At 46.5% G+C, this 20,670-nt stretch overlaps 1 protein-coding gene across 1 annotated transcript in view; it reads left to right on the top strand.

Annotated features, from left to right (window-relative positions):
* The first annotated feature begins 4,682 nt into the window (after positions 1-4,682).
* TAOK1 (TAO kinase 1) overlaps positions 4,683-20,670 on the top strand; it is a 181,160-nt gene continuing 165,172 nt past the window's right edge. Inside the window, exon 1 of the mRNA XM_089683020.1 lies at positions 4,683-4,807. The gene's annotated coding sequence lies outside the window, so the exon portion shown is untranslated. The remainder of the gene's footprint in view (positions 4,808-20,670) is intronic.

Raw genomic sequence — 20,670 nt, forward strand, 5'->3', positions numbered from 1 at the left:
TTACAGAGGTCAAACATTTCCTGTAGTTCTTGACCAGGTTTGCACACACTGCAACAGGGATTTTGGCCCACTCCTCCACACAGATCTCCTCTAGATCTGTCAGGTTTCGGGGCTGTCGCTGAGCAACACGGAGTTTCAGCTCCCTCCAAAGATGTTCTATTGGATTTAGGTCTGGAGACTGGCTAGGCCACTCCAGAACCTTGATATGCTTCTTACGGAGCCACTCCTTGGTTATCCTGGCTGTGTGCTTCGGGTTGTTGTCATGTTGGAAGACCCAGCCACGACCCATCTTCAATGCTCTGCCTGAGGGAAGGAGGTTGTTGCTCAAAATCTCACAATAAATGGCCCCATTTATCCTCTCCTTACTACAGTGCAGTCATCCTGTCCCTTCGCAGAAAAGCACCCCCAAAGCATGATGTTACCACCCCCATGCTTCACAGTAGGGATGGTGTTCTTGGGATGCAACTCATCCTTCTTTTTCCTCCAAACACGACGAGTGAAGTTTAGACCAAAAAGTTCTACTTTGGTCTCATCTAACCACATGACTTTCTCTCATGCCTCCTCTGGATCATCCAGATGGTCATTGGCAAACTTCAGACGGGCCTGGACATGTGATGACTTGAGCAGGAGAACCTTCCATGCAATGCATGATTTGAAACCATGACGGCGTAGTGTTCTACCGACAGTGACCTTTGAAACTGTGGTCCCAGCTCTCTTCATGTCATTGACCAGCTCCTCCCTTGTAGTTCTGGGTTGATTCCTCACCTTTCTTATCATCAGTGATACCCCACGAGGTGAGATCTTGCATGGAGACCCAGTCTGAGGGAGACTGACAGTCGTCTTTAGCCTCTTCCATTTTCTAACAATTGCTCCAACAGTTGATCTATTTTCACCAAGCTGCTTGGCAATTGCCCTGTAGCCCTTTCCAGCCTTGTGGAGCTCCACAATTTTGTCTCTGGTGTCTTTTGACAGCTCTTTAGTCTTGCCCATGGTAGTAGTTGGTGTCTGACTGACTGTGGGTGGAGAGGTGTCTTTAAAGAGCTCAGACAGGTGCTACTAAGTTAGATTAATGAGTGGAGTAGAGATGGACTTGTTAAAGGCACAGTAACAGGTCTTTGAGAGCCAGAATTCTTGCTGTTTCTTAGGTGTTCAAATACTTATGTTCAGCAGTGCAAGACAAATAAATTCTTCATGTTCAAATTTTTTATTTTGTTCGTAGGGGGGGGGGGGGTAACATAGATAAAACAAATAAAGTATACAATATACAATACTTATACAGTGAATTTTCTTGGGAATGCAGTATTAACCGTAAACCTCAGAACGGTAACAGGTAAGAACTGGTGAACAATATTAGGCGGGGAATGTGAAGGTGGGAGATGACAGGGGAAAGGTATGCGACTCCGCAAGTGAAGAGAAAAAGGAAAGAGAGGGGAGCTGTAAGAGTAAAGGGGAGGGTACCAGAATAGTTAGGAGTGCTGGTTACGGGGTGAGAAGAGTTTCATCAAAGTTAGAAGGTAGAAAATGTTCTACCCATGGGTCCCAAATCATCCTAAATTTGGGGATAGTATTCAAGATTGTGGCTTCTACTTTAGCATGGATCATCGCCTGGGTTACTTTGTTTCGGACCGCGGTAATGTTAAGCGATGTAGACTTCCACGATTTGGCAATGACCTGTTTGGCAGCTGTAGTTACCTGTAATAGAAGCTTAAATTGTAGTTTTGTGACTTCGGGTAGTCGTAGGTTAAGTAACGCTGTTAGCGGGTTAGGATGGAGGTTTTTTGTACTTAATAAGGAGAGCATTTTGAATATTTCCGTCCAGAAGATCCTGACGGTTGGGCACTCCCACCATGTATGGAAGAAAGTGCCCGGGTCTACGCAACCTCTGAAGCATGCTGAAGAATAGTTAGGGGTACATTTAGCTATTCTCGCTGGTACTAAGTACCAAAGGGTTAAGACTTTGTAGTTGGTCTCCAAAGCCACAATATTCTGCGACGACCCCTTGGTAGTAGACCAAATACGGTCCCAATCCGAGGGATCAATTTCGTGGCCCAGGTCCAAATCCCATTTCCATGCGTAAGAAGGTAGGGAACCTTCGGACGGGGTTGTAAGGAGAGAGTACAGGTATGAAATGAGGCCATTGTGAGGGTCTTTACTACAAGTTCGTTCAAAGGAGGACATGGTTTGTGTTGGGTTAGCAACCATTGCGTAAGGGGCGTAGAAGTGTTTCAAGACAAATAAATTCTTTAAAAATCATACAATGTGATTTCCTGAATTTTTTTTTTTAATTCTGTCTTTTAGAGTGGGAATGCACCTACAATGTGAATTTCAGACCCCTCCATGATTTCTAAGTGGGAGAACTTGCACAATCGCAGGGTGTTCAAATACTTCTGTTCCTCACTGTATACGTGATTTTGCATTTCTGGGTAGGGGATGTGTGCGCTGCCCTGCCCACGACGCCACTGGCAGCTACAGCTGTCAAACACCGGGTCCGGCCCAAAGATTCCCCGCTTGCACCTGATGATCGCCCAGGAACAGTGACAGGGGAGTGGTCTGTATGTAAACAATACAGATCTCTCCCGTCAGCACCTGCATGCTGCTTTGTATTGCTATACTACAAAGCAGCATGCTTACACAGTAAAACAGTGCTCAGTACATAGTGTGAAAAAGCACACAGTTAACCCTTTGATCGCCCCAGGCGTTAACCCCTTCCTGCCCAGTGTCATTAGTAAGGTGTCAGTGCTTTTTATTTGCACTGACCACTGTATTAGTGTCATAGGGATGTTAGTGGCAGTTAGTCAGTTCCCGCCAGTGACAGAATACCCGTCACAGTCCCGCTATAAGTCGCTGATTGCCGCCATTACTAGTATATATATCTATATATATAATAAAATTCCAGTATATATACCGCCATTTGTAGACGCTGTAACTTTCACAAAAACCAATTCATCTACGCGTATTGGGATTTTTTTTTTTTCTTTTAGCAAAGACATGTAGCAGAATACATTTTGCCCTACATTTATGAAGAAATTAGATGTTTAAATTTTTTTTACTAGACATGTTTTGTAGCAAAAAGTCAAAAATATTGTTTTTTTTCTTCAAGATTGTTGACTTTTTTTGTTTATAGTGCAAAAAATAAAAAATGCAGAGGTGATCAAATACACCCAAAAGAAAGCTCCATTTGTGGGAAAAAAGGACAAGTTTTATTTGGGTGCAGTGGTGCATGATCGAGCTATTGTCAGTTACAGTAACGCAGTGCTGTATCGCAAAAAAATAGCCTGGTCAGGAATGAAGGGTAAATCCTCTGGAGGGCAAGTGGTTAAAGCTTGTAAGTTTTCATTCTGCCCTGACTGTCCTATGAGGCTCCATAACCCCTGACCCTCTGTCTGGACAGTGCTGATTGGCCCTGTGCTGATCACATGCACCCTCCCCAAAAAACACTCTCTAGCAATACAATCCAAACTGAGCGTGTGCAGAGTGTCTCCTAGGGCTCTGTACTATCAGTAGATGGATTGGGGACAGTAGAAGGGGAGTATCAGAGAAGACAGGATAAAACAGCTTTTTTACACAATGCAGAGGATTAACCCCTTACGTTCCACATTGAATATAACAAGCATGCTTTACTGCATGTACAGACTGATTTTACTGTTGTGGGTTTAGGAACTCTTTAAAGTGGTTATAAAAGCTAAAGTTTTTTTACCTTTATGCATTCTATGCATGAAGGTAAAAAACCTGTGCAGCATACCCCGAATACTCACCTAAGCCCCCTCCCGTCAGCTCCCACTGCTGTCAATCACAGCTAGTGAGAAGAGAGGGGGCAGGGCCAATCCGCAGCTCCGTGTGTTAATGGAAAAACGGAGCAGCGGGTGCCCCCATAGCAAGATGCTTGCTGTGGGGGCACCCAATAGAAGGAGCCAGGAGCGCTGGCCCGAGAAGAGGAAGATCTGGGCTGCATTCACACCTTCGCAATGCAGGTCATTTTTTTCAAGTGTTTGTCACATGACAGCATAGGTCAGCCCATTCACTTGGAAAGTCTTCCCTTACCTGCGCCAAAGTCACTAATTTCCCGTTTTTGGCAGGGCGCTGAGCACTCTTTAGTCTGCATTTTACTATTTTTTCATGCAACAAATGTGCGTCATGATGCAGCACCGCTACACGCATTTGGGGTGTGCTTAAGAAAGCGCGTTGCATGTTTTTTACGCATTTCTGAGCACGCTCAGATATGAACACAGCCTCACATGCACCGTGTAATTGTAGCGCATTCCTGGAACGCACAGGTGTGGTGAATAGGGCCTGAATCAACTGCCTATACCATCGTATACAAAATGTGAGTGTGCCCTCCATAAATCGATCATAATCGGAGGATCTTCTGGTTCGATCGGTCTGTCCTCATTGGTTATATTGCAGTGTGCGGCTTCTCTGGTCACATGTCCCGATGTACGGAGGGGAGGGAGACCGGGCGCTGACCTAGGGGTCCCCCTGCCCAGGGCTGAGTCAGGCCGGCGGTGGGAGGGTCGGAGGGCGGTCCACAGGCGCTGTGCTGGAGGTGCCGCTCCCGGCTACTCTCTCCGTTCCCAGCGCGGCGCCATCTTTGCCCCGCCCATCTCCCCACATCAGGAGGAGGGGGCGGAGGCCGAGCGGTCACCTCTGCAGATCGCTGCGAGCGTTGGCTCCTCCCCCTCGTGTCCCCGCCCCCCTTGCCCCGGGCCGGCCTTTGTTTCCGGTGCTCGCAGCGCCCTCTTGCCGCCCCTCCCCAGCTCGGGTTTTGCGAATCTGTCCGAGGTCGCTCCGGAGCGCCGCTGATTGGAAGGTAAAGCAGCCCGGTCCGCCGGGACTGAGGTGTGGGAGGGAGGAGGAGAGCGGGCCTGGCCCTTCCCTGGTGCGGGGTAAACATGAGGCGGGGGCCGAGGCCTCCTTCCCCGGACTCCCACGGCCTGTCAGTCCTTCGCTGTGACAGAGCCGGGCCCGGCCCCTCCAGGAGAGATCAGGGGCCCATGGCGTGTCAGTCAGCTGCTTCCCGGGGGATTATGGGGAAGTGTGGGGGTACAGATCTATTCCCTACCGGAGGGGTACCCCGTGGAGTCACACCTCTGAGGACTGACACCAGGGGGGACCCCTAAGGATTGACACTGGGGAACACTGATCCTGGGGACACCCAGAGGACAGACACGAGGGGACACTGATCCTAGGGACACCCAAAGGGCTGACACCCCAAGAACTGACACTGGGGGAACACCCAAAGGGCTGACACCCCAAGAACTGACACTGGGGGAATACCCAGAGGACTGACATAAGGAGACACCCAAAGGTCTGACACCCCAAGAACTGACTGGGGGAACACCCAAAGGACTGACACTCCAAGAACTGACACTGGGGGAACACCCAGAGGTCTGACACCCCAAGAACTGACACTGGGGGAACACCCAGAGGACTGACATGAGATACCCAAAGATCTGACACCCCAAGAACTGACTGGGGGAACACCCATAGGATTGACATGAGGAGACACCCAAAGGTCTGACACCCCAAGAACTGACACCAGGGGGACACTGATCTGGGTGGGACACCCAGGGGACTGACATCCGGGGGGTGGGACACCCAGGGGACTGACATCCGGGGGGTGGGACACCCAGGGGACTGACATCCGGGGGGTGGGACACCCAGGGGACTGACATCCGGAGGGGGGACGATGACACCCAGAGGACTGACATCCGGGGGGTGGGATAGATGCTGAGGACACCCAGAGGACTGATACGGGGGGTGGGCACTGATCCCGGAGACACCCAAGAGGACTGACACCGGGGGGGAAGATGTTATTGTGTACAGTGACACCAAATACAAGGACATCCTGTGTGGTGACACTGCTGTAAGAGTCACCCCATGTGTGGTGACATCTGTGCTATGTGAAGTAACACTATGCGTAGTGACACCATGTACAGTGACACCAGTGTTGTATGGGAGTGACGCCATGTGAAGTAATACTGTGTGGAGTGACACCGTGTGTGGTGACATGTTATTTTGTAGGGTGACTCCAGTGCTGTGTAAGAGTGACACCACATGTGGTGACACTGGTGCTGTGTACAGAGACATTATGCAGTGATGCTGGGCTGTGAGCAGTAGCTACAGTTTTGTATAGAAGTGACACCATATGTGGTGACACCAGTGCTGTTTGAAGTGGCACTAGGCTACGGGCAGTGATGGCGGTTCTTTGTAGGGTGACATCAGCTCTCTGCAGAGTGATGCTGGCAATGACCCTTGTGCAGCCTGACCATTACTGTTGTCAGTGATGCTGGCCCTGTATAGAGTGACACCAGTCCTGTGAGCACTATGTATAGTGACCCCCAGTTGTGTCGGCAGAGACACCATGGAGAATAACACCATGTGGAGTGATCCTTGATGCTGTGGGCAGTGACACCATGTGGCGTGACCTCTGATGCTGTGGGCAGTGACACCATGTGGCGTGACCTCTGATGCTGTGGGCAGTGACACCATGTGGCGTGACCTCTGATGCTGTGGGCAGTGACACCATGTGGAGTGATCCCCTAATGCTGTGGGCAGTGACATCATGTGGAGTGACCCCCCTAAAGCTGTGGGAAGTGAGGTCTGGTGATGTGTAGGGTGACCACGGTGATGTAGGCAGTGACACCTTGTAGGGTGACCTCTGGTGTGGTGAACAGTGACGTTTGGTGATGTGTAGGGTGACCCCAGTGCTGTTGGCATTTCCACTATTTATAGTGACCCCTGGTGCTGTCGGCAGAATGACACCATGTGGAGTCACCCTTGGTGCTGTGGGCACTGACTCTGTAGGGTGACCACGGTGCTGTGGGCAGTGACACCTTGTAGGGTGACACCTGGTGAATTGTAGGGTGACCCCGGTGCTGTGGGCAGTGACAACTTGTAGGGTGACACCTGGTGATGTGTAGGGTCACCCCAGTGCTGTGGGCAGTGACACCTGGTGAAGTGTAGGGTGACCCCGGTACTGTGGGCAGTGACACCTTGTAATGTGACCATGTTGCTGTTGGCAGTGACACCTTGTAGGGTGACGCCTTTAGATTTGTAGGGTAACTCTGGTGCTGTGAGCAGTGACACCTTGTAGGGTGACGCCTGGTGTTGTGTAGGGTGACCTCGGTGCTGTGGGCAGTGACACCTTGTAGGGTGACGCCTAGTGTTGAGTAGGGTGACACCTTGTGGAGTGACCCCGGTGATGTGGGCAGTGACAGTGCATTCCTGGATTGAGTAAGCATTGTCAATTTTGAGAACTCCCTGTCTGAGCTGGCATTGGGTTGTCACACTGGTATGTTCTCTTGTACTTTCCTCCCCTGTCACCTATTGTCTGTTGGTGTCACACTTCAGCTGATGTGTACATGTATAAAGCTGAGTTTTGTGTTGGTCCTGTCAGTGTTCATGTTGGGGTGTTTCGGACAAAGGTGTGTGTGGTGGTGTTTTTCCCAAGGTGTGGGGTGATGTGTAGCTTGTGCTGGTATTTTTTGGGGTGACCGTCAGAATGTGGCGCTGGGGGTCCTCTGGCAGAGGTGTTGTCCAGTGTGTCCCCCCCCATAGTTGTGTATTGTAGCTCTGTACACTTACTATAGCAGAAGATCTTGTGAACAGAATCCTATGGAAGCAGAAGGTTTGAGATGCAGCAGATTGCTGCACAGCCGTGTGTTCGGATTCTCTATTATGTCACTTTGGTTATTGTTTATTTGGCTGTTTTAGGTGTCACCGATGAAGCCGGATCCTTGACGGCCAATGAACGTTGCAGTATTTTATTTCATTTTTTTTCACTTCTTTTTAGTAATGAGGATTTGGATGTAATTGCCAGTGCCGAGGCTAACGGCTAAAGTGAGCCTTGGTGGGAATGTTTCCTGCCTCTCTTCTGCTTTCTATTTATTTCTGTGTTTGTATCTTGAGTGGTGCAGTGCTGCAGATCTCCACTATCCTCTCCTGACAAACACAGCCTGGATGTGTGCTTGTTACTGTAAATGTTATTGGAGGGGAGGAGGGGGAGGCCTGCAAAGGCAGCGGAAGGAGCTTAGAGAAAGGTTGGTGGCACCACATACTTACATTTAATAACAAAGAAAATCATTCTCATTGTCTTTATCCTTAGTTACTTTCTAGCCCCACCTAACGCATGCTGGAATGTAGTGCTGTGCTCTCACCAGTCTCTTGTTTTCCTTGCCAGTAGCATGTTTTGGTTGTATCTGGAATGTTTTACATGATGCATAGGTGTAATCAGCAGACCACATGTGATGTCATCATTAGGACTCTTCTTGTTTTTCTCTATAGATGTATTAGAGATTTTCACAATTAAATCTTGCTGATGAAAGCTTTCAATGCCTGTGAGAACTGGGGAAGTTTACTTATTTACAAATCGGCTTTTTGTTACCTTGTTGCTGTGTTCATCATTCATTCCTGTTTGACAAGTTTACTGCCCCTGATGACATCATTGTCTTAGATCCTGTCTAGCCATTTAAAAGATCATTAAAGTGACATTGTATTTTATAGTATAATGGCATAGTTTAGACAACTGATTCACGAATTATTGTATATGTTTATTCAACAGGCATTCGCTGCCCAATTACATAAATTGTTACTAAACCCACAACAGTAAAATCTGTCTGTATATGCAGTATAGCAATGCTTGTTATGCTGCTCGCTGTGGATCCTAAGGGATTAATCCTCATTGTTTACAAAGGCTGTTTGATCCTGTCTTCTCTGATCCTCCCCTTCTTATATGGTCCCGTTCACCTGCTGATAAAACAGAGCATTGGGGGCATGCTGCACATGCTCCGTTTGGTGTGTATTCCTAGAGTTGTTTTTTTTTTTTGCATATGATCAGCACAGGGCCAATCAGTGTTGTCCAGACAGTGGTTCAGGGGTTATACAGCCTCATAGCACAATCAGGAGAGAATGAAAACTCCTCCTTCAAGCTTTAGCCAGTGCTCTGCTGCACACTGATATAAACAGTTTGAGCAGTCTTCTGACTTCTGAGAAAAGGTATTAAGCAGTTTATATTTACTAACATAATTGCATTTCCATGTTCTGTGTACTGTAGGAGACCAGATAGTGAATGTAGGGCCCATCTTTGAGTTTTTTTTGTGGGTGAAAATGGAGATACTAGTTTACCAGTGTTTACTGTTACTACAGAAGTCAACACTTGAAATCAAACATATCAACACTGTTGATGATGATTGTCGCATTATTAAAATGTGAAATAAACAGGCTTTCCGTATACTCAAAATTTCCAGTGGAAATTGTGGTCGGTGATTGACATGTATGGCACAGCGTGGAGTGACAGAGTACCAGTGATTTATTGCAAGTCAGGTAGCTGACCGTATGTCCCTTCGGACCAGATGTGGCTCTATGTTTGCCTTTGTCTGATTCTGGCGGTACTATTCCTACCACCACACCAAAGATGAGGCACACCTAACCAGAAAATCCCTCCTACTGGCATCACTGAAGGGGCACAATTTCCCATCGATGACTTTGATTGGAAGCGGTTCCTTCCGCTGGACACCATCAGTGGGACACTGTTCCGCTGGACACCATCAGTGGGACACTGTTCCGCTGGACACCATCAGTGGGACACTGTTCCGCTGGACACCATCAGTGGGACACTGTTCCGCTGGACACCATCAGTGGGACACTGTTCCGCTGGACACCATCAGTGGGACACTGTTCCGCTGGACACCATCAGTGGGACACTGTTCCGCTGGACACCATCAGTGGGACACTGTTCCGCTGGACACCATCAGTGGGACACTGTTCCGCCCGCTGGACACCATCAGTGGGACACTGTTCCGCCCGCTGGACACCATCAGTGGGACACTGTTCCGCCCGCTGGACACCATCAGTGGGACACTGTTCCGCCCGCTGGACACCATCAGTGGGACACTGTTCCGCCCGCTGGACACCATCAGTGGGACACTGTTCCGCTGGACACCATCAGTGGGACACTGTTCCGCCCGCTGGACACCATCAGTGGGACACTGTTCCGCCCGCTGGACACCATCAGTGGGACACTGTTCCGCCCGCTGGACACCATCAGTGGGACACTGTTCCGCCCGCTGGACACCATCAGTGGGACACTGTTCCGCCCGCTGGACACCATCAGTGGGACACTGTTCCGCCCGCTGGACACCATCAGTGGGACACTGTTCCGCCCGCTGGACACCATCAGTGGGACACTGTTCCGCCCGCTGGACACCATCAGTAGGACACTGTTCCGCCCGCTGGACACCATCAGTGGGACACTGATCATAGTTACATAGTTGGTTAGTCTGGTTGAAAAAAAGACAAAAGTTCATCCAGTTCAACCAAAAAAAAAAAAGTTATAATCCTATACCCACAGTTGATCCAGAGGAAGGCAGCAAAAAAACCCCAGCAAAGCATGATCTAATTTGCTCCTGCTGGGGAAAAATTCCTTCCTGATACCCCGAGAGGCAATCGGATATTCCCTGGATCAACTTTACCTATAAATGTTAGTATCCAGTTATATTCTGTGTATCTAAGAAAGAATCCCGGCCTTTTTTAAAGCAATCCACTGAGCTGGCCAGAACCAACTTTTGAGGGAGTCTAGTCCACGTTTTCACAGCTCTTACAGTGAAGAAACCTTTCTGTTTGGAGATTAAATTTCTTTTCCTCCAGATGTAAAGAGTGCCCCCTTGTCCTCTGTGATGATCTCAGGATGAATAACTCTACACCGAGTTCACTATATGAACCACTGATGTATTTATACATGTTGATCATATCTCCCTTAATCTCCTCTTCTCAAGAGAGAATAAATTCAGTTCCTCTAATCTTTCCTCATAGCTGATCTCCTCCATGCCTCTTAGTAGTTTGGTTGCCCTTCTCTGTACTTTCTCCAGTTCCCCAATGTTCTTTTTGTGAATTGGTGCCCAAAACTGAACTGCATGTTCCAGATGAGGTCTTACTAATGATTTGTACCGGGGTAATATGATATCTCTCTCTCTGGAGTCTATACCTCTTTTAATACAAGAGAGGATTTTGCGCGCTTTAGAAACCGCAGCTTGGCATTACATGCCATTATTAAAGCAGAGTTCCACTCAAAAGCGGAAGCTCCACTTCTAAGCCTCCTCTCCCCCTCCACTGCCATATTTGGCACCTTTTGGGGGGAGCAGATACCTGGTTTTGACAGGTACCTGCTCCCACTTCTGGCTCAGTTCGCTGCAGCGAAGTGAGCCAGAAGTTCGGCCACCTCATCTCTTCCTCAGTCTCCTGGGAACTTTCACAGGTCCCAGCAGACTGCCAGACCAATTAGGAGGTGCATTGAGACTCGTGCATGCGCAGTGGGCACTAGGCTGTGAAGCTGCAAGCTGTCTTAGCCTGGTGCCCACAGTTGAGATACCAACGCCGTGGAGGAGAGGAGGGGAGAAGGGACAGCGTGGGTAAGAACATCGCTGGACCATGGGACAGGTAAGTGTGTGTTTATTAACCACATCCCGACCGCCCTATAGCAGATATACTGCTACAAGGTGGCAGGGATGCGCAAAATCATGTACATATACGTGATTTTGTGTTTCTGGGTAGGGGGCACGCGTGCCTTACCCGCGCCACCATTCGCGGCCGCAGCTGTCAATCACCGGGTCCCGGCCGGTGATTCTCCGGCTTACGGTGTGCAGTGTGCTTACAGTGAAGCACCAACACGCTGCCCCTAGTAAAACACTCCTAGCACACAGTTAACCCTTTGGTTGCCCCTCATGTAAACCCCTTCCTCCCCAGTGCCATTAGTACAATGTCAGTGCTTTTTTTTTTTTTTTTTTTTTTTTTTTTTTTTTTTTTTTAGCACTGATCATTGTATTGGTGTCACTGGGTATGTCAGTGACACCAAATCAGTTCCCCCCAGTGTCAGAATGCTCTCCGCAGTCCCTCTATAAGTCGCTGATCGCTTCCAAAAGAAAATTCCAGTATATATGCCACCATTTGTAAACGCTGTAATTTTCACGTAAACCAGTTAATTTATTCGTATTGGGATTTTTTTTAATTTTTTTTAGCAAAGACATGTAGCAGAATGCATTTTGGCCTAAATTTATGACGAAATTTGGTTTTTGAAATTTTTTTACTGGACATGTTTAATAGCAAAAAGTCAAAAATATATATATTTTTTTTCTCAATTGTCAGTCTTTTTTTTTAATAGCGCAAAAAATAAAAAAAGCACAGGTGATCAAATACCACTAAAAGAAAGCTCAATTCGTGGGAAAAAAGGACATACATTTAATTTGGGTGCAGCGCTGCATGACCGCGCAATTGTCAGCTAAAGTAACGCAGTGCCAACACAAAAAATGGCCTGGTCAGGAAGGGGGGTAAAACTGGGGGGTAATCACTGGGACACTGTTCCTTTCACTGATACCAATGATGGAGCACTGTTTTTCCCAAGTCATCTTCCAGGACCAATAACATTAGACTCCTCCCACCAAGAAACACATGATTCACTCTTATAGAAAAAAGCCCTTTAATCCCCTGGGTGGTTCTATGTGTTTCCTCCACCCAGATAGGTCACATCCCCTGTTTATTTTTCTATCAGGTCTTCATGCTAGGTGCAGGAACCTCCTGAGGGCTGTCATTCCTTTAGCAGGATGGGTTATTGCGGTATGGCCTCCACTCAAGCACTCCAGCCCTTTAATGGCTCGAACACACTTGACCAATTTCTAACTCTTGCCAAACGGCCCTATAGCGTTTGAGAGGCATTAGATAGGCGTTTTTAACGCTCCCCTAAATGCCCTATGCGTGTTTTAGAGGTGTTTTTCAAGCATTAAAACCACAAATGCCTATAATGAAGTTTAATGGTATTAACGCTCTGCAAATGCCTCGCAAGCACATGCCAGACATTTGAGGAGCATCACTATAGACTCCACATGAGGCTTCAATTTTGCCGTGACGCTAATGCTTCAGTGTGAACAGCACTGTGTGCTGCCATGTGTAGAATTTTTATATGGGTTTGAGGAGTGTTAAAACACTTCCCAAACGCCTGCTAACATAGCTAGTGCGAACTTAGCCTTAGATGCTCTTTTTTTTTTTTTTTTAAACTTTTTTTTTTTTACTTTATAGTGCTTGTTGTGTAGGCTGTCTCCCAGTACGCAGCCCATATAGCGATCCATTTTAGGGAGTAGGGTTGCTACCTTCTGGCTGGGAAATGGCCTTTGAGTAATTACTTGGAACACATAGGCATGTCATGGTACCTGTGGTGTTTTGCTGGATGGCTGGGTGCTGTCATGGTGGCCATACGGCAGTAGCAATCACTATTCCTTCCACTGATCTCAATGAGCCTGAGCTTTTCCCTGCTGATTTGCCCTTTTAATATGTAGTTCAGCAGGGGAGAGCTCAGGCAGGGCTGTCAGTATAGTTGACTATAGTGGTGGCTCACTGCAGTTATAAGTGCACTAGGTTTCAGGCAGGATCAACAGGCTTTCTTTCTTTTTTTGTACCTGCAGCCTTTTTATGGGAAAGACATTGGAAATGTGTTGCAGAAATGTATATAGATTGTGGCGTGTGTGTGTTTTTTTTTTTTTTTGTCACCCGGACATATGCTTTACATCAGGGATAGACAAATGAATGTAGAATTTAGGAGCCAGGAGTCTGTTCAATCCAGAAGCCAGTGTGTGTGTGTGTGTGTTTGGTCTTAAGCTGGCCATACATGCATTGACATTCAGCTGGGACTGGCTCAATTTTGGTTCATGTATGTCCACTGTATTTGAACAGAGGTTAATCTACCAATCAGCTTCTGTTCAACCACCTCGTAGGCTTTTAGCTGCTGCAGGTTATAGCAGTCCTAAGTTTCCCCATTGTCAGAATCCAATGACTAGGGACAACCCCCTCATCCACCTCAACTATGGGCTGCCACAGGGGCCAGCTCCTTTGACTTCAAAAGACAGCAGCTGTAATTTATAAAGAGTATGGTCTACTGTACCTAGCTCCTGGGATTTGTCCAGCCCTGCTTTACGTTTAGGCTCAGTACACACTAGCTTTGTCAGCAGGCGTCAGGCATTTGGGAAGCATTTTTAACGCTTCTCAAACGCCTATGAAAATTCTGCACATGGCAGCACACAGTGCTGTTCACACTGAAGCATCAGCGTCGCGGCAAAACTGATGCCTCGTGTCGAGTCAGGAGGAGTTGAAGCCTCCCATTCAGGTCTATGGTGCCGCTCCTTGGTTGCGACACTGTTGGGAGGCAGTTGCGGAGCGTTATTACCATTTAACTTCATTGTAGTTTGTGGTGCGGTTTTAACGCTTGGCAAACACCTATCTACCACCTTAAAACTGTGCATGGGGAGTTTGAGGAGTGTTAAAAACGCTTCCCAAATGCCTGTCAAATGCTATAGGGGCGTTTGGCAAGAGTTGAAAATAAAGTCAAGTGTGAACGAGCCCTTAAGGTCCTATTCACATTTATTGAAGTTATGTGCAAACTGCACTGCAGTGCACTTCATTGTGCAAGGCATCCTGACGTCCTGTTACAGTTGTGGGTGATGCATGCGTACCACAACACATGCCGTGATGCAGTAATACAGTACAGTGTCAATGGAAACTGACACTTTGGGAATGTCATTCTTCCGTGTCCCCCACCATTCAATAGTCCCTCTTACTGTCACCTGTATCACTACTGTGTCCTTTAGTGGTGTGGAGGTTGGAAGGAGGGACCACATAGTTCTGCAAGGGACACAGGAAATCCTCATTCATTGCAGGGCTGTTTTCCCAGGGGATGATTCTTCTACAGCAGCATTTGGTGGTAAAGGCAGGAGGAGAGGTGTTTTGTCTTCTTTTTGAAGTTGTATTGGTGGACTTTGTATGGGGCGGGTGGACTTTGTATGGGGCGGGTGGACTTTGTATGGGGCGGGTGGACTTTGTATGGGGCGGGTGGACTTTGTATGGGGCGGGTGGACTTTGTATGGGGCGGCTGGATTTTGAATTTGGTATTGGCAATATGTTTGCTTTAAGATGACAAGGTGATGTGCAGTTGTGGTGCTTAGCTCACAATCGGGGCAGTAGGGACTACTAATAAAGATAACATAAAGCTGGCATACATACATCAGCCCAATTTAGATCTGTATGTGGGCTCACCTGCTCAACAGAAGTCAATTGCTTAATTTAATTGTGTCTAAGGGACATGGAAAAATTTCCATCGATCTACAGCTGCAGCCACTGATCCATGTATATACCAGCAGTTTGAGGGGAGTCCTCCACCTTCTTGATTGTGTGGATGGAGAAATCTGTTAGCCCTTTTTTACAACTAGCATTTCCTGAAGGTAAGGTCTGCACTACCAGCATCTATTTTCTTCTTCAAAGTTTCCTTTTTAAAGTGGTTGTAAAGGAAGAAGGTTTTTTTTTTTTTTTATCTTAAAGGATAAGCTCACCTTTAACATAAAGTAGTAAATGCACATTTATTTGCAGGTAAAAAAAATGGGCATTTATTAATTTTTGTTTCTGGAGATTCCTAAAGCATTGCACCAGCGATCAGCAGATTATTATTATTATTATTATTATACAGAATTTATATGGCGCCAACAGTTTGCGCAGCGCTTTGTCGCTGTCGCAGATCGCTGGTGTCACGCAGGTGCTGTCGGGACTTGTAGTTTTCCCATTCACAGAATACTGTGAATGAGTGACGCAGCGGGGCGGACTGAGCCCTGCCCCACCACATTTTTTAAAAAAATTGTGACAGCTAGCGGGGAGGAGAAGTTCCCCCACTTGCTGTCACAACAGGGATGGGGGGGGAGGGGGAGACTGTGGTGTTCCATTTGTAATATTTTACATGCTACACCCTGAATATGGGTGTAACATGTTATGAAAAGTGAAGTTCTCCTTTAATGCATTCTCTGCATTAAGGTAAGGAACCTTTGGGGTGCAGCTTCACACCCCAGCTCTTCTTTCCTGAGCCCTATCTCGATCCAGCGCTGTGCCCAAGAGGGCTCTCTCACCTCACTGGACATGGAGGCAGCATCAGGAGCCATGAGAGAGAGAGAGACCGACCATGCTGTGTCAGTGAACACACACAGCATGGCTCAGGATTGAGCCTGCATGAGTGCCCCCCCATAGCAAGTTGCTTGCTATTGGGACACTCGACAGGGGGATGGAGCCAACAGTACTGCCAGGGCACCCCAGAAGAAGAGGATTGAGGCTGCTCTGTGCAAAATCATGTCATAGAGCGGCAAGTATGACATGTTTGTTATTTAAAAAAAAAATAATTGTCTTGCAATCACTATAAGGCCTCATTCACATAGGTGAACGTAAGTGCACAGCTCTGTGGGGGCCATGTGTTTCCCACATTTGACACCGGTTTTAACATGCCTCCACATGTAGGCAGCCCCAGTTGGGATGCTGTGCCTGCATAGTTACAGTTGCTGCTCCCAGTTTGACATCCATGTGGGTGCATGTTCCCAAACTCACAGTATTTCAGGACTTGCACCCACATCCACACAGATGTCACAAAGCACAGCGGCTGTGTCTGTGCAGTCACTGTGTCCAAATTGACATGGTTGGGACTGCTTGCCCACGGTTGCACAGAGCACCTGTACATTCCATGAGACAAACACACAACCCCCACCCCACATGGGTGTATGCTTAGGGCCTGTAGCCCAAAACTGCCACGTTTTTAGGCATTCAGGCGTGTTTTTTGTTTTTCTTTCTCAACTGATGTAAATGTAGTCCTATTATTAATAGGCCTGTACACACAAGCACGTGAGATTGCGATGTGCGGCATACTTGGGGTACTTGCACACAGTACTGATGTAGAAAGATCAGATATTTTTAGCATAAAAGAAAAAAAAAAAAGAGGATTGGCTAATTTAGTAAAAAAAAAAAAGCTTCATTGCTGGTCAGTATTTTTACATGCATACGCCATGCTCCCTTAATTAGCCCACCCTCCTGGTTTTTTTTTTTTTTATGCTAAGAATATCTGATCTTTGTACATCAGTACTGTGTGCAAGCAACCCCAGTATGCCCCAACAAGGCCTAGATGTTAAAATGACTGGTTAAAGCGTTTCTAAAACAAAATGGTTTTTAAACGTAAAATAATAAACATGTTCTACTCACCTGCTCTGTGCAATGGTATTGCTCAGAGTGACCCTCAACCCCCTGTTCTCTGTTCCCTTGCTGGCATTCTCTGCCCCTCTTCTGTGTCTGCCGCCTTAGCAAGCAACTTGCTATGGAGGTAGATGTGCATGCTTTCTCCCAAGCCAGGCTGTGGGCGTCCATAGATGCACACACCGCAATTTGGTCCCGCCCTTCTCTCTCTGCTCACTGGATTTGACTGACAGCAGCAGGAACCAAATGCTCCCTCTACTGTTTGATCCTCCTGCAATAGGGGAGAAAAACTGCAGGGCTGGATCAATCCACGATTCGGGTAAGGGTTTCACGGGGAAGGGGGTAAGCAGGACAGCAATTTGCAAAATGATTTTTTTTTAACTTAATGCAGGTAATGCATTAAGGTAAACATTTTTAACCACTTTAATTTGAAGCCTAACACCAGGCAGAAATGTAGAAGCATTTTGACAAGCTTTTCATGATCTTCAGTCCTTTAAATTTTTGCTGAATACATTGAATAATTCCTCATATTCTCATTTTTGTCTCTAAATGCCTACATGTGCATGGACACATAGGCTAACATGAAGGGGCGTTTTAGAGGCAGAAAGAAAAGTCAAATGCCTTTAAAAGATGAGGTTTGACGATCCGTGTGCATAAGGCCTAAGGTAAATGTTACATATCATTGCCTATTAAAATGGACCTTTGCCCAGTACAACAGTTTTTGTTTCTGCCTTCTCCCTCTTCCGGAACTGAACAAGCTTTCCACATTTTTAGAATGGTTTCTTATCTGTTTTAGTGTTGAAGCTCAGCCATGCGCAGAAGTGGCACAGGTCTTTGGGATGCAGATATCGAGGTCCCAGATATCAGTGGTAAGTGCGCATGTGTGGGAAACTCTGTGCACAGATATGCCTTAGGCAGAGACCTTTGGCGCATCTGTGCATGTGCAGGATATTTAAACATGGTGGCAGAGGAGAGGCACAATGACCATACGAAGGAAATTTCAAGTAAGCTGTTCTTTAATGCCCACTTTGAAGTATTTGAAATTGCTTTTTCTGCTCCTTCCTGTCATTGGGACTAATCACTGCCTCTAGTTGCACTGGTGATTAAGCTCCTACCTGCCACTTGCTAGCTAAGCAGAGCCTAGCCTTTGTGTGTGTAGTCCCGTGTGTGAATGAGCCCTTTATGTGGTGCTGAAATTATGGATAATTTTTCCTCACAGGTTGCCCAACACAATCAGTCCATTCAAACGTGGGTATGGAGGAGCATAATACCTTCTCTGACAGTGCGTAGGCCTATCAGCCAGTCACTAGGCCCAAGCACCATCTCAAGGCAGAACAATGTTGCCACTCCCTCTTGGTCACAACACTGATTTCAGTGCCAGTTGCATGTAGAAAATGGCGGTTGAGAGTGCAGACAAGTTGACTATAAGATGTGGGGTTTACAGGGACACTCCTGCGTTTTCTTCCACCTGCCTGAAATTAGTTCTCTGTTTAGACCTAGCAGCATTCATTTGAATTTACAATATGATACACTATTGTATGGACTGTTTTGGTAGGAGTGAGGATTGTGAATTATTTTGCATGGGGAAGACGCACAGCCACATTGTGTGCATTGATGCTCTGTGGTGCCATTAATTCTGAATGGTAGCTCAATGCACCTTGCTGACAGTCATGCATTAAACAATGTAAAGATGTGAATGGGTCCTTTATGTTCCCAGTGATATGTTTTAGACTTCCGTTGATGAAATCAGACTTCAGTCATCTATTGTGAAGATTTTTTTTTTCTCTTGTACTATGACCTCTTATTGCTTATGCAAATGATTGTATCTGGTATGAATAAATCCTTAGGCTACTATCACTCTGGTGATTACGACTGGTGCGAATTGTAGCGGCAGGAATCCTTTGTGTACAGCTGCGGATGGGAGTGGCTAGGTCTAGCAAGTGGGCCCCCCCCCTGTTCTCTATAATGACATGGTGCCGGTGGACACAAGCTATCCACGGCTCTTATAAAGAAATGTAAAAGCAAGCACATATGCTTAAGATTTTATGACAATAATTATACCAAGTAGCCACTAGCACTGAAGAGTATGGGTAATAATCCCTATCAATGTATTCATGGGCGTACCCCTGAGGACATGCTGTTGCACGAAACGTGTTGAGTGGAGCCACATTGCTGACGTCACGCTGTCATCTCCTGGGCAAGGAGCGGTGGCCATTTTGGGTACCTGTTTTTACTTCTCCACGTGGAATATTGTTTACATGTTTACTTATGTTGGAATAATAAAATACTACACTATATGAGAATCCTTTGGCTCCTGTGGTTGAGCAATCTTCCCCAGATTAAAGGAGACATGAACCACCAGTACTGTGAGGATGCTGGATTAACCCCTAAGCTGCCCTACCTCTGCATCCAGATGTGACAGATTGTAACTAATGCCTGTATACATCAAAGTTCTGGTGAGTGCGCACCCATAAGAAGTGGAGGATGATTTTTAAAGACACATGCACCATTGCACTTTTGGCACAGGATTATATCGCTTGAAGAAAGATTCCTGTTAAATTTGCATTCCTATACGCTCTTAAGAGCATATTATTATTACTATTATTATTATTCTGGACATTTCATTTCCAATTATTGCACATATTGCACAATAGCACCTTATTACCTGATTGTGTATGCAATATGAACATTTACTTGAGTTATTATATTTTTTCTGATTGATGACATACGGATATTTATTGATTGCGCTTTGCACGGATTGCACTAATAGCACTTTATATTCATTAAAGAGGCAACTACATTATTTGTGAAAAGCGCTGCACTTTATACGTGGCTCTTGGCACTGCCTTTGATTACTGGCAGTGATTGCTGCTGGACGCACTTTGGATGGATGCAGCCAGCATTGATCACTGCAGGTAGTTGCTAGCTATGCGGAGAGCCACGAATTGCTGTGGCCACCAGTGGCCTGTCGTGATAGTGAACAGGGCCGGCAGCTGCACCTAGCTGCTCTCATGTAAAACTTACTAAAAAGTACTATACTAAAAAGTACTATATATGTACTTTAAAGAAAGCTTACTATTAAGAGAACTGCTAGCTGTAAGGTCTACTGTAGAGAGATGGAAAAGCTGGTCTGTCCATCCAGTGAGCAGGCCGGTGAAGAAGGAAGTACCTGTTTAACATACTGTGTCCAGTAAAACAATTCCTAGACATGTCTTCCCACTGGATGTTTGGTTATAGTTCTGCTTTAGGCTAGGACGGTTCACACTGCTGCAGTCCGATTGTGATACACCTTTCAGGGCAATTTATGTAGTAGTGCAACCTGATTGCTACTTTCAAATGGTTTACATTTTCTTGAGGACCAAAATTGTGCTGAATTACACCAAAGAAGCACAGCAACCTTTTTCAAAATTGCACCGTGCTTATCCTCTTCCTAATTGCCATTGTTGAAATACTCACATATATACTGTACATGTACACACAGGCATATGCATGTAAATGACCAGACTGAAACAGAAAATTTTCTATTCTTCTTTTACTGCTCTGTACTCAACACTGTATTACTGATCTTGATGCAGCTAGGTGCAATGTTCAATAGACAACAATGCACCTGTATTCAGATCAGTGAAAAAGTGATGT

The sequence above is a fragment of the Staurois parvus genome, unplaced genomic scaffold (genome assembly GCF_062004578.1).
Source record: "Staurois parvus isolate SC_StPar_1 unplaced genomic scaffold, SC_StPar_1.0 ptg000299l, whole genome shotgun sequence".
In the NCBI taxonomy this organism is placed as follows: domain Eukaryota; kingdom Metazoa; phylum Chordata; class Amphibia; order Anura; family Ranidae; genus Staurois; species Staurois parvus.